Source organism: Loxodonta africana, chromosome 1 (genome assembly GCF_030014295.1).
Source record: "Loxodonta africana isolate mLoxAfr1 chromosome 1, mLoxAfr1.hap2, whole genome shotgun sequence".
Taxonomy (NCBI): Eukaryota; Metazoa; Chordata; class Mammalia; order Proboscidea; family Elephantidae; genus Loxodonta; species Loxodonta africana.
The window spans coordinates 53,652,111-53,665,511 of record NC_087342.1 but is presented as its reverse complement, the minus strand read 5'-3'; the positions used below and the strand labels follow the sequence as shown (position 1 = coordinate 53,665,511).

The 13,401-nt window shown below is 43.1% G+C and overlaps 1 protein-coding gene across 1 annotated transcript in view; it reads left to right on the top strand.

Moving 5' to 3' along the window:
• The window catches only part of ADTRP (androgen dependent TFPI regulating protein), a 118,615-nt gene that overhangs the window by 81,170 nt on the left and 24,044 nt on the right, over positions 1-13,401 (top strand). The gene's annotated exons all lie outside the window — the stretch shown is intronic.

The window sequence follows — 13,401 nt, the reverse complement described above, 5'->3', positions numbered from 1 at the left end:
ATCGGCAGGTAAGAATTGCATAGAGAAAGTCAAGTTAAGCTTGTCATTTAGGGCTCCATGAGATATTCCAGAAAAGTGTACTGTTCTGTCAAAATCCCTTTATCTTGGGTCAACAAGGATTTTGTTGTTAGGTGCTGTCACGTCAATTCTGACTCATAGTGACCCCATGTAAAACAGAACGAAACACTGCCCAGTCCTGCGCCATCCTCACAGTCATTGTTGCAGCCACTGTGTCAATCCATCTCATTGAAAGTCTTCCTCTTTTTTGCTGACCCTCCACTATACCAAGCGTGATGTGCTTCTCTAGGGACTGGTCCCTCCTGATAACATGTCCAAAGTATATAAGACACGGTCTCACCATCCTTGCTTCTAAGGAGCATTCTGGCTGTACTTCTTCCAAGACAGATTTGTTTGTTCTTTTAGCTGTCCATGTTATATCAACATTTTTTGCCAACACCCTAATTAAAAGGCATCAATTCTTCTTCAGTCTTCCTTATTCGCTGCTCAGCTTTCACATGTATATGAGGCAATTGAAAATACCATAGCTTGGGTCAGGCACCTCTTAGTCCTCAAAATGACATCTTTGCTTTTTAACACTTTAGAGATCTTTTGCAGCAGATTTCCCCAAAGCAATACATCCTTTGATTTCTTGACTGCTGCTTCCATGGGTATTGATAGTGGATCCAAGAAAAATGAAATCCTTAACAACTTCAATCTTTTCTCCGTTTATCATGGTGTTGTGAGGATTTTTCTTTTCTTTATGTTGAGGTATAATCCATACTGAGGGCTGTAGTCTTTGATCTTCTTCAGTAAGTGCTTTAAGTCCTCTTGGTTTTCAGCAAGCAAGGCTGTGTCATCTGCATATTGCAGGTCCTTAATGAGCCTTCCTCCAATCCTGATGACGCATTCTTCTTCATATAGTCCCCCTTCTGGGATTATTTGCTCAGTAAAACACTGGATAAGTATGGTGTAAGGATACAATCCTGATGCACACCTTTTCTGACTTTAAACCACAATAACGCCTTGTTGTGTTGGAACTGCCTCTTGGTCTATGTACAGGCTCTGCAGGAGCACAATTAAGTGTTCTGGGATTCCCATTCTTTGCAGTGTTATGCATAATTTGTTTTATGATCCACACAGTCAAATGCTTTGCATAGTCGATAAATACAGGTTTATCTTTCTGGTATTCTCTGCTCTCAGCCAAGATCCATCTGACATCTACAGTGCTACCACGAGTTCCACATCCTCTTCTGAGCCCAGCTTGCATTTCTGCCAGTTCCCTGTTGATGTTCTGCTGCAACCACTTTTGAATGATCTTCAGCAAAACTTTACCTGTGTGTGGCATTAATGATATTGTTTGAAAATTTCCACATTCTGTTTGATCACCTTTCTTTCGAATGGGCACAGACACCCATCTCTTCCAATCTGTTGGCCAGGTAGCTGTCTTCCATATTTGTCTACATAGATGAGTGAGCACTTCCAGCGCTGCATCTGTTGAAAAATCTCAGTTGGTATTCTGTCAATTCCTGGAGCCTTGCTCTTTGCCAAATCCTTCAGTGCAGCTTAGACTTTTTCCTTCAGTACTATTGGTTCTTGATCATATGCTACCTCCTGAAATGATTGAACGGTGACCAATTCTTTTTGTTACGGTGTCTCTGTATTCCTTCCGTCTTTTTATGATGCTTTCTGTGTTGTTCAATGTTCTTCCCATAGATTCTTTCAATATTACAACTCGAGGCTTGACTTTTCTCTTCAGCTCTTTCAGCTTGAGAAATGCCAAGCTTGTTTTTCCCTTTTGGTTTTCTAACTCCAGGTCTTTGCACATTTCATTATAATACTTTACTTTGTCTTCTCGAGTCGTCCTTTGAAATCTTCTGCTAGGCTCTTGTACGTCATCTTTCCTTCTGTTGGCTTTAGCTACTCTGCATTCAAGAGCAAGTTTCAGAATCTCTTCTGACATCCATTTTGGTCTTTTCTTTCTTTCCCATCTTTTGAATGCCCCTTTTCTTTCTTCATGTATGATGTCCTCGATGTCATTCACAACTTGTCTGGTCTTTAGTCAATAGTGTTCAATGCTCCAATCTATTCTTGTGAAATGGTCTTTAAATTCGGGTGGAATATACTCAAGGTCATACTTTGGCTGTCATGGACTTGTTTTAGTTTTCTTCAGCTTCATGTTGTACTTGCATATGAGCAATTGATGGTCTCTTCTGAAGTCGCTCCTGGCCTTGTTCTGACTAATGATATTGAGCACCTCTATTGTCTCTTTCTGCAGATGTAGTTGATTTGATTCCTGTGTATTCCATCCAGCAATGCCCATGTGTATAGTCACTGTTTATGTTGTTGAAAAAAGGTATTTGCAATGAATAAGTCCTTGGTCATGCAAAATTCTGTCATGTGATCTCCAACGTTGTTTCTATCACCAAGGCTATATTTTCCAACTGCTGATCCTTCTTTGTTTCCAACTTTTGCATTCCAATAACCAGTAATTATCAATGCGTCTTGATTGCGTGTTTGATCAATTACAAACTGCAGAAGTTGGTAAAAATCTTTAACTTCTTTATCTTTGGCATTAGTGCATAAACATGAATAATAGATATATTAACTGGTCTTCCATGTAGGGGTATGGCTATTATCCTATTACTGACAGTGTTGTACTTCAGGATAGATCTTGAAATTTTTTTTTTTTATGATGATGAATGCAATGCCATTCCTCTTCAATTTGTCATCCCCAGTATAGATTTTCTGATTCAAAATAGCCAATACCAGTCCATTTCAGCTCACTAAAACCTAGGATATTGATCCTTATGTGTTCCGTTTCATTATTGACGACTTCTAATTTTCCTAGGTTCATACTTCATACATTCCACATTTCAATTATTAATGGATGTTTGCAGCTGTTTCTTCTCATTTTGAGTAATCCCACATTAGCAAATCAAAGTCCCAAAAGCCTTACTCCATCCACATCATTAAAATCAACTCTACTTTGAAGAGGCAGCTCTTCCCCAGTGATATTTTGAGTGTCTTTCAACCTGAGGGGCTCATCTTCCAGCACTATATCAGACAATGTTCTGCTGCTATTCATAAAATTTTCACTGGCCAGTTTTTTAGAAGTAGATCGCCAGGTCCTTCTTCCTAGTCTTTCTTAATCTGGATGCTCTGCTGAAACCTGTCCATCGTGGGTGACTCTGCTGGTATTTGTAACACTGGGACATAGCTTGCAGCATCACAGCAACATGCATGCCACCACAGTATGACAAACTGACAGACGAGCGGTGGAACGAGGATTTAACGATCTTTAAATCTTCAGGTGAGAAGGATTGTTACCGTTTGATTTTGATATTCATGGAAACAATACCTGCACAGGAACACACAAGTGTGTGCACGCACACACACACACACACACACACAAACCACCTGTACCACCTCCCTCTGAAGCCACGGGTTCTTCCCTCTCTATCTCTCAAGAATTAGTCATTGCAATTATATATGTATGTGTATATATATGTATTGCTTTCCCAAGAAAATTTTGATCTTCTGTTCCATTTGGAATTGACATGTTTGAATGGCTAAATGTTCCAAGACATCTAAACATATTCCATCTAAAAAAGCATTTCCCGGGTACAGCATGCTAGTTTTGGTCCATTCCTATTGGTGTATCATTATGGGCTTATTTGCATCAACCTTTGGCACTAGTGTTCCTAGAGTGCATTTGGGCAATTACCCAGCAGCCTACAGAGCAGACTAACTAGAGTCACGGGAGATGATTTGAATCGCTGGCCTAGATTTCATCATTCAACCACCTGGTGACACTAATTCTCAGAAATGCTCCCCAATGACCTGGAATCAAGGGAATGTGCTTAGCCTTCCAGCTACTGACTGGAAAACCCCTTTTATATTCTAGAACCTGCTTACCTGGTACCATGCTTTTTTGCACCTGCTGAAAGGAGCTCAAGCTCAATACTTGCCGATCAGAAGCTAATCATGATATTCCTTCTGTGGTCTAGAGTCACAGAAGCTGTTCATATCTGACAACCTGGGTAATCCCCATTCCTACATGGGAGAAGGGGCCCTGGTGGCGCAGTGGCTAAATGCTTAGTGGCTAACCGAAAGGTTGAGGGTTCCAACCCACTAGTTGCTCCAGGGGAGAAAGTCGTGGCAGCCTGCTTCCATAAAGACTATAGCCTTGGAAACCCTATGGGGCAGTTCTACTCTGTCCTTTAGGGTCACTGTGAGTCAGAATCGACTCAGTGGCAATGGATTTGGTTAGTTTGGGGTTGTGTGGAGGTATGTTTAATTCAGTACAATGCTCTATTAGGAACGGAAGCTAAAAAGAGACACATTCCAAAGGACTGGCTGTGGCAGTGCCTGTTTCATGGACTTCACCAGCCTTTGTCTTAGAGCTTATAACCTTTTGCCCAGAACTCAGATTGATGCTTCCCCCCTCGCCCTTCCTTCACTTTCACAGTGTCTGACCCTCTCTCTCTTCTGAGTCCCTCTTTCCCTAATTGCCCAAAGTCTTTCTTGCTTCTCCTGTCCTGAATAAAACACTTGCTCGGTAAATCTCTCCCAAGACTTCAGTGATCTACACTGTTCTCCAACCTGGGGCTTTGGCAATTTAATAAAGGACACCTTTAGAGAATAATGCTTATGTTGGGAACCTACTGGTAGTTGCCGTCTGGAACACTGTGTTGAGGATGCTGAGAGCATATATAGCCCTGACAAGAAGGAGTGCTGTGGTTATTTACCAATGTTTGTTAATAGTATGAGAATGGAGAGTAGGGGAATGTATGCCAGGTATTTGCCATTTCTGGCTTAACCCAACGAAATAAATCACTAAAGATAGACTATCTAGGACCTGCGGTGGGTTAAGAGTATATATTCAGTACTAGCCACAGTCAAATCAATTTCAACTCATGGCAACCTCATGTGTGTCAGACTAGAACTGTGCTCCATAGGGTTTTCAATGGCTGATTTTTCAGAAGTAGGTGACCAGTCTTTCTTCCGAAGCACCTCTGGGTGAACTCAAACATCCAACCTTTCAGTCAGCAGTCAAACGCTTAACTGTTTGCACTACCCAGAGACTCCTCAGGGTATATACATAAAAATACTTCTTTCTGTTGTATGTATTTCATAGAAGGGGGATGGTAGCTGCCTGGTAGTGCAATGAATTTGCATACTGTGTTTCTTTGGCGGACTTTAATCTAACTTACATTTTCTTGCCAACTGTAACTTTTGGAGTTCGTATATAAGTTAGGACTTTGACCTATTGACTTTTTATACCTAGGGACTTGGTAATTGATCATCACTCCATATGTCTAACCCCTTCTGTTCTTTTGCTGTTTAGAGACCAAGAGGGTAAAGAACCCCTAGTGGGGAAATTGTGGTGGCTGTAAAGAAGAGAAGCAGTGGTCATATAGGCTTGACCTGTCAGTGCCTGGACACACATTCAGATGATACAGGGCATTGGGAGGTGGGGGGAAGGAGGTGCAACAAGACGAGGGATGGGTGTGAGGGCTCTGTATGTCCATTCAGTTATTCATGAGTGCCAGTCACGGTGCTAAGATAACCAAGATTCGGCAATCTACAAGACACTATGCTGCCATCAGCGTATGTCTGGGAGGGAAGAGAGAGAAGGTGATGAAACTGTGATAGAGGTGGGCACAGCATAGCAGTGGCGTCACTAGGAGGGTACAGGGGGTGCAGACTGCACTGATGACGCTGTCAGGGGAGGTGACACCAAAGTGACTGTAAAAATATCCCTGTCGTTAGTTGGGAAACGCTGGTGGCATAGTGGTTAAGAGCAACGACTGCTAACCAAAAGGTCAGCAGTTCGAATCCACCAGGCACTCCTTGGAAACCCTATGGGGCAGTTCTACTCTGTCCTGTAGGGTTGCTATGAGTCAGAATTGACTTGATGGCAACAGGTTTGGTTTTTTTTTTTTTTTTTGGTACTTAGTTATAAAAACAAAAACAAAAAGCCCAGCTTTCAGATATCAATGTATCTACAAGGCTAAGACTCTATACTAATTTACTTTTTGAACCTTCTGAAGCACTTCGATCAGAGCTATCACTATAACCCCAGTTACAATGACGCTTCAAATCACATGGTTTCATCTGCACGTGCTACAAGCATGTGTTGTTGTTTTTGTTCTGCTGATGTCAAATTTCTGGTGTTTTAGCTACAATATTGTGATAATTAGTATTTGTGAACCTATATCAATAACTGTTTTGAGAATTAAGTAATTAAAGGAAAAGAAAGAGTTATATATGGAAATTACCGTTTATGAGTAACATTAGCACAAAAAAAACATTACTAAGGATTCTGTGTGGTCTGGTACAGGAGGAGGTCCTTGGAGGGGGGCACCATGAGTTACCGCACTGGGTGACATCAACCCTCATGCAGGGTTTGGAGGGGGGCACCATGAGTTACCGCACTGCGTGACATCAACTCTCGTGCAGGGTAGCTTGGAGCACCTGGGAGGAATGTTCAGAGATGGCTTCTTAAGGGAAGTTATGTCTAAGCTGAGACCCAAAGAATGAGTGAAAGTAAGTCAGATGAGAATGAAGACCTCTACAGGGGGCTGGAGGAGCTGAAAGTTTGACTGAATTTGAGGACAGGGAAAAGCTAGATGATGAATTCACATTAGTGAGTTTGGATTTTGAACCTGAGAGCTTTTTGGTGGGTAAGATTTAAGCAGAGAAGTGAAATGATGTAGTTTATGTTAAGAAGGGTGATTAGAAAGGCAATTCTGGCTGAAGTGTGGAGATTAAACTAACAAGGGACCAGTCCATGGATAAGGAGACCAGTTGGTGACATTTGTGGTTGCCCAAGAGAGATGATGTTAGCCACCTATGGCAATATCAATCCATCCACAAATAGAATCAGGGACAGTGGGTGGTGGAAGGGGCCCTACAAATTCTCTAATATTGGAAGCTTTCACTGGGTTAAATGACATGTTTAAGTTTGTATGGTCAGTGAAGAGCAAAGTTGGCACTTAAACCGAGGTCTCATAATTCCAAATCTAGTCCTGCTTCCACTGTCTTCTTCCCATGGCCAGCTATTTGTTCAGCTTACAGTTATGTGCAAAAAAGCTTTGCAAAGCGCTGGAGGAGTGGGGCATGCAAAAAGCCTAAACTCATCTCTGCGCTCTTAAAGCTTTTATGATCTTGTTGTTGTCTCCAGCTCTGTGCTTGGATTCTTCTCTAAGTGGGTGGCGTGGAAGATGGAGACCTGTCACCAGTGGGAATATGACTCAGTGGGCCCTGGTGGGCAACTGAGGTGGTTTAGAATTGGGGTCTTGTTATCACTAATGAGAAGCACTAAATCAGCATTTGGTCTCTTAGGCCTTATTTTTACTATAGTGAATCAAATACACCTGCATGAGTACATTTTATGCTGTTCCAAAGACTAAAGCATCCCTACCCTATCCATTCCCTAGTTGTTGTTGTTAGCTACCTTTAAGTTGGCCCCTGACTCAGGTGACCCCATGCACAATGGAACAAAACATTGCCCACTTCTGCACTATCCCCATGGTGGGTTATGAATTGGATCTTTGTGATCCGTAGGGTTTACATTGGCTGTTTTTCACCAGGCCCTTCTTCCTAGTCCGTCTTAGTCTGAAAGCTCCACTGAAACCTGTTCAGCATTATAGCAACATGCGAGACTCCATTGATGGGTGGTGGCCGCACATGAGGTGTATTGGCTGGGAATCAGCAGAACCCAGGTCTCCGGCATGGAAGGTAAAAATTCTACTACTGAGCCATCACTGTCCCCGTTCACTAATTTGGAGAGCCCAGGCTCTTTGCTGCCTTCATTCCCACCCTTACAGCACACACTGGAGCCCACAGGACCTCATGGCCACAAGTGGCCCTGAACAAGTTCCATAGATGGAGATCTCCATGGAAGTGTTTTAGGAAAATGGTTCTGGGTCAGTGGTTGGGAAGGCCAGTGTGAACAGTCCAATAGGGAAGCCACATAGCAGGGGTGAGATAAAGACTATGGGCGGGGGCCAGAGAGAGCGTGAGAAGCAACCATAAGTCAGAACAGTGGCAGTAACTCTGAGCTGGAGAAGCACTACAGTGCTGAAACCATGTTACAGTCACCTAAAAATAGCCACAGAGACCGTGGGGACCGCCTCACATGTGGCACTTACTTTTTGTTATTTTTCAGATTACAACATTGAAGGGCTGGACCCTAAGTGGGAAAATAAAGCTTTGCAGAGTAGTGATGACTGCAGCTCTTTCATTTCCTTTGGAAAGCATTAGTCACCTTAAATATGGTAGCTGGCTCACTCCTTCCTTCTCCCTCACCCGAAAACACCTCACCCCGCTCTCTCTGAGGCCGTTGTGAGGAGCAGGAAAAGAGAAATGTTCCTTCTGTTGGCTTTTATTCATTCTTTTATTCAGCAAATATTTCCCCTAAGACAGGGCGTGCCATGCTGGGAAAAGCCAAGTTATATGAGGCCAAGCCCCAGCCTTCAGGAAGTATCTACTTAGTAGGTGGAGGTGAGCCCTGAATACAAATAATAAGGATACAAAGGGGAAAGTGAAAAAATATCATAAAAGCAAAAAGTGGGAGAATTTGAACAACGGGAGCATAGTCACAAGGCCATTAGAGCAGTGTGTCAGTAATTTGTTTTAGCTAGACCTTATGAGACCTGGTGGCACAATGGTTAAGTGCTCAGCTGCTAACGGAAAGGTCGGTGGTTCAAACCCATCAGCCACTGCCTTGGAGAAAGATGTGGTGGTCTGCTTCCGTAAAGATTACAGCCTTGGAAACCCTACGGGGTAGTTCTGCTCTGTCCTGTAGGGTCGCTATGAGTTGGAATTGATTCGATGATAATGGGTTTTGATTAGTGAAGAGACCAATAGGAAATAACCCTGCAACTGCTGGTCCCTGGGTGGTAGGAAAAGTTAACAGTTCAGCTGTTACCTGAAAGGTTGGAGATTCAAGTTTACCCAGAAAGGCCTGACAATCTACTTCCAAAAAATCAGCCATTGAAGACCTTGTGGAACACCGTTCTACCGTGACACACGTGGGGTCACCAGGAGTCAGGATCAACTGGAGGGCAATTGGTCTGCAACTGCTAGCTTGAGCATAACAAACTAAAGGAGGCGAAACTTAGTATAGACAACGGGAGATTTTGTTGCTGCTGTTATCTGTTTATTTCTGTGGAGTGGGTTAGGGAGTGAGAAGTATTAGTAACTCCACTAGAGAATTCTTTAAGACATCTATCTTGATAATAATGCTTAAAATGGCTTGGAGTAACAAGATTGGAAGCAAAGGAAAATTATTGTTGTTAGTTGCCATCAAGTCAACTCCAACACACGGTGACCCTATGTACAACAGAATGAAACATTGTGTGGTCCTGTGACGATCATTGGTATGCTTAAATCTATTGTTGCAGCTGCTGTGTATTTTGAGTGCTTTCCAGCCTAGGGGCTTTATCTTCTAGCACTGTATCAGGCAATATTCTGTTGTGACCAATAGGGTTTTCTCTGGCTAATTTTTGGAAGAAAATCACCAGGCCTTTCTTCCCAGTCTGCCTTAATCTGGAAGCTCTACTGAAACTTGGTGACCCTGTTGGCATTTGAAATAGTTTTCCCGACACAGGGAGCTGATGGTAATGGCGGTGTTGGCATAATCAGCAGGAGGAGCGTACGCTGACATTACAGCCGTGAAGATGTCGAGCCCAGGAGGCTGGGAATTGTGGCTTTGCAATCTGTGGGGGGGTGCAGTGCACAGGACAGGTACAACATAGGCATGTGTGAGCACTCAGTGAAAGATTAGAACTATTTAGGGACAGAGGTGTTGAAAGCTGGACCGCCTGCAGCCAGGTCAAAGGGTGCCCAAAGCACCCGGGAGTGCGCTACCCCAGGCCTGTGACGTAACTTAGTGACATAACACTGGCACAGCTTCCGGCATCACAGCAGCATGCAAACCACCACAGTACGACAAATTACAGATGGGTGGTGGAAAACATAATTAAATGATATAGACACTAAAATTAGCCAGAATATTCTGAAGTCATCTAGTGTAATTATGGCATCTTACTATTCATCAGCAGTTATGTCAGTTAAGGGGTTGGTTAGTAGATGAGGGTAGAGGTGGAGGGATGGGAAAGGAAAGGATTGTCTAGACTTCTCATCTTCCCAGTCAGAACCTCAGCTTTTCTTCACCCGAAATACTGGTGACAGAAATAAAACATAATAACAGCCTGAAGAAATGAGGGACATACCTGAGGAACACTGTTCAAGTAACCGAATAGGTTTTAATTGGCAGGTAGAGGGCAAATGAAAAGGAAAAGTCTAGGACAATTCAAAGAGTTTTCAGCTGGTAGACTAGGAAGATGGTTGTTCCATTAATGGATGTAGAGAAGTTGGGAAGAAAATGATTTGGGGCTTAAGTTAAAAAAAAAAAAAAAAGAAGTTAGTTTAAAATCCCAAGTCTGGGTCCCATTCCCAAAAGAATCTGATTTAAATGGTTCAGGATTTGCTCTGGGCATTGGAGTTTTTAAAGCCCCCAAGGTAATTCTAATGTTCAGCCAAGGTTGAGAGCCACTTTCCTAGAAGGACTTCCATTCAGACCTGGCAGTCTCAAGAGAAGAGAGCAAGCCTATACAGGTAGTTGAAGTCTTGTGGTTGGATGAATTTGTTGGAGAGAAAGAAAGGGAAGGGGAAGGGAAAGAGAAGAGAAGGAGAACGGAAAGGAAGGAGAATGGAAGGGAAGGGCAAGGGAAGGAGAAGGGGAGGGAAGGAAGAGGAGAAAAGTGGAAAAAGAATGCTGAGGAAATGCCTTCATCTAAGGAACAGGACCACCACCCCTCTGTCTGTTGTACTCTGGGGGCTTGTGTGTTGCTATGATGATGGAAGCTATGCCACCAATATTTCAAATACCAGCAGGGTCACCCATGGTGGGCAGGTTTCAGTGGAGCTTCTAGACTAAGACAGACTAAAAAGAAAGGCCTGGCGATCTACTTGAAAATTAGCCAGTGAAAACTCTATGGACCACAACAGAATATTGCCCGGTATAGCGCTGGAAGCTGAGCCCTTAGGTTAGAAGGCACCCAGAATACAGAGTGGCCACAACACTGGATGTGAGCACACCCACGATCATGCGGATGATGCAGTACTGGGCAACGTTCCGTCTATTGTACGTGGGATCGCCATGAGTCAGAGCCAACTCAGCAACAACTGCCAGATGGACAGGAGGGGGAAAGGGGAAGCAAAGAATGAGTAGGTAGTAGAAAACAAGGAATGTGCAAGAACCGCATGGTTCTTAAAGGAGATGGAAGCTTCAAGCCAGAAGCGTGTGTTCTAGGGAGAGGTTGGACAACACTTCTAAATGCCACGAAGAGGTTGCCATCTCAACAACTCTCATCATTTTCAATATCTAGGTAAACTATTTGTGTAACACTCCAGCTTCACAGTTTCTCCTCACTCCTCTTTTTTGGTTTGTCCTGCTGGGTTAGAAGGATGTGACATGGGGGTTAACACTTTAAGAATTATATGCTGAAATACCACAAACCCCCCAGTTATCTTATCTCTAACCCACAGACTTCCACTATTTCCCTACTGATAAGATGCATAAAATAAAATTTTTATGAAAACCATTTTGACTCTACTAGATTTAAGATGAGAAATTCCTACAAGAGTAATTTTTGGCTACCATTTGGTAGATTCACATAGATTCACACAGCAAATAGCTCGAGAAGGACGTATAATATTGCTCCCTGAACTGAGAGTCAGTATCATGGGCCTCTTCAAAGTATTAATAAGGTGAGTATCGCAGATTAACCAAAACTTTGAAGGGTACTGGGTACGTTTCACAATTTTCAGAAGCCACAATGTTGCTTGGTAGATCAGGCATGTGAGAACTGCCAATGGCAGCCGCAGGGGACAATAGTTAAAGAAGCTATGCATCCTAGTGTTGTTGTTAGTTAGCGGCTATTGAGTTGGTCCCGACTCATGGCGAGCCCACGTACAATGGAATGAAGCACTGCATGATCCCGTGCCATCCCCATGACCAATGATGGATCGAACCACTGTGATCCATAGGGTTTTACTGGCTGATTTTCATAAGTAGATTGCCAGGACTTTCTTACTAGTCTGTCTTAGTCTGGAAGCTCCATTGAAACTTGTTGAGCATCATAGGAATAAGCAAGCCTCCACTGACAGACAGGTAGTGGCTATGCATGAGGTGCATTGGCTAGGAATTGAACCTGGGTCTCTGATATGGAAAGTCAGACTTCTACCACTGAACCACCACTGCCCCATATGCATCCTAGTAGAGCCACTCAAAACAGCCGTTCATTTAAAAAATACAAAGAAACTCTGGGGTCTTAAAAGCCTGTGAGCAGCCATCTAGCATACTCCAGTGGTCTCACCTCTTCAGGAGCAAGGAAGAATGAAGAAAACTAAAGACGCAAGGGAAAAATTAGTCCAAAGGACTAATGGACCACATCTACCACAGCCTCCACCAGACTGAGTTCAGTACAACTAGATGGTGCCTAGCTATCACCACTGACTGCTGTGACAGGGATCACAATAGAGGACCCTGGACAGAGCTGGAGAAAAATGTAGAACAAAATTCTAACTCACACACACACAAAAAAAGACCAGACTTACTGGCCTGCCAGAGACTGGAGAAACCTTGAGAGTATGGCCCCCCGTACACACTTTTAGCTCAGTACTGAAGTCACTCTCGAGGACAGGACCATAAAACAAAATGAGACTAAAGGTGCACACCAGCCCAGGGGCAAGAACTAGAAGGCAGGAGGGGACAGGGAAGCTAGTAAACTGGGAACCCAGCGTTGAGAACCGAGAGTGTTGACGTGTTGTGGGGTTGTTAACCAATGTCATAAAACAATATATGTACTGTTTAATGAGAAACTAGTTCTCTAAACCTTCATCTAAAGTATGATAAAAATATATATAAATATGTGTATATGTATATATAAACTGCTGTGTTCCCCATACTTAGGAAACTGATGTGCTTGATAGACATGACCACCATCCTGGTATCACTTAAAATATAAATATACCAAACCCCTCAACATCGTCTCAATTCTGAGTCATGGTGACCCCATGTGTTACATATTCGAACTGAGCTCCATAAGGCTTTTTGGCTGTAATCTTTACAGAAGCAGATCGCCAGGCCTTTCTTCCATGGTGCCACTGGGTGAGTTTGAACTGCCAGCCTTTTGGTTAGTAGACAAGCACACAGGCTAGTAGAAAAGACAGGTAATTAAATAAGCAACAGTGTACGTTCCATGGCAGGTGGGGCACATGGTATAAAAACCTGTGGGAAGGATGTTTAGGAAATCTTTTCCAGAGAAATTGACTTTTAAGCTGAGAGTTGAAGCATGAGTAAGAATTAACCAGCACAGAGCAAGAAGA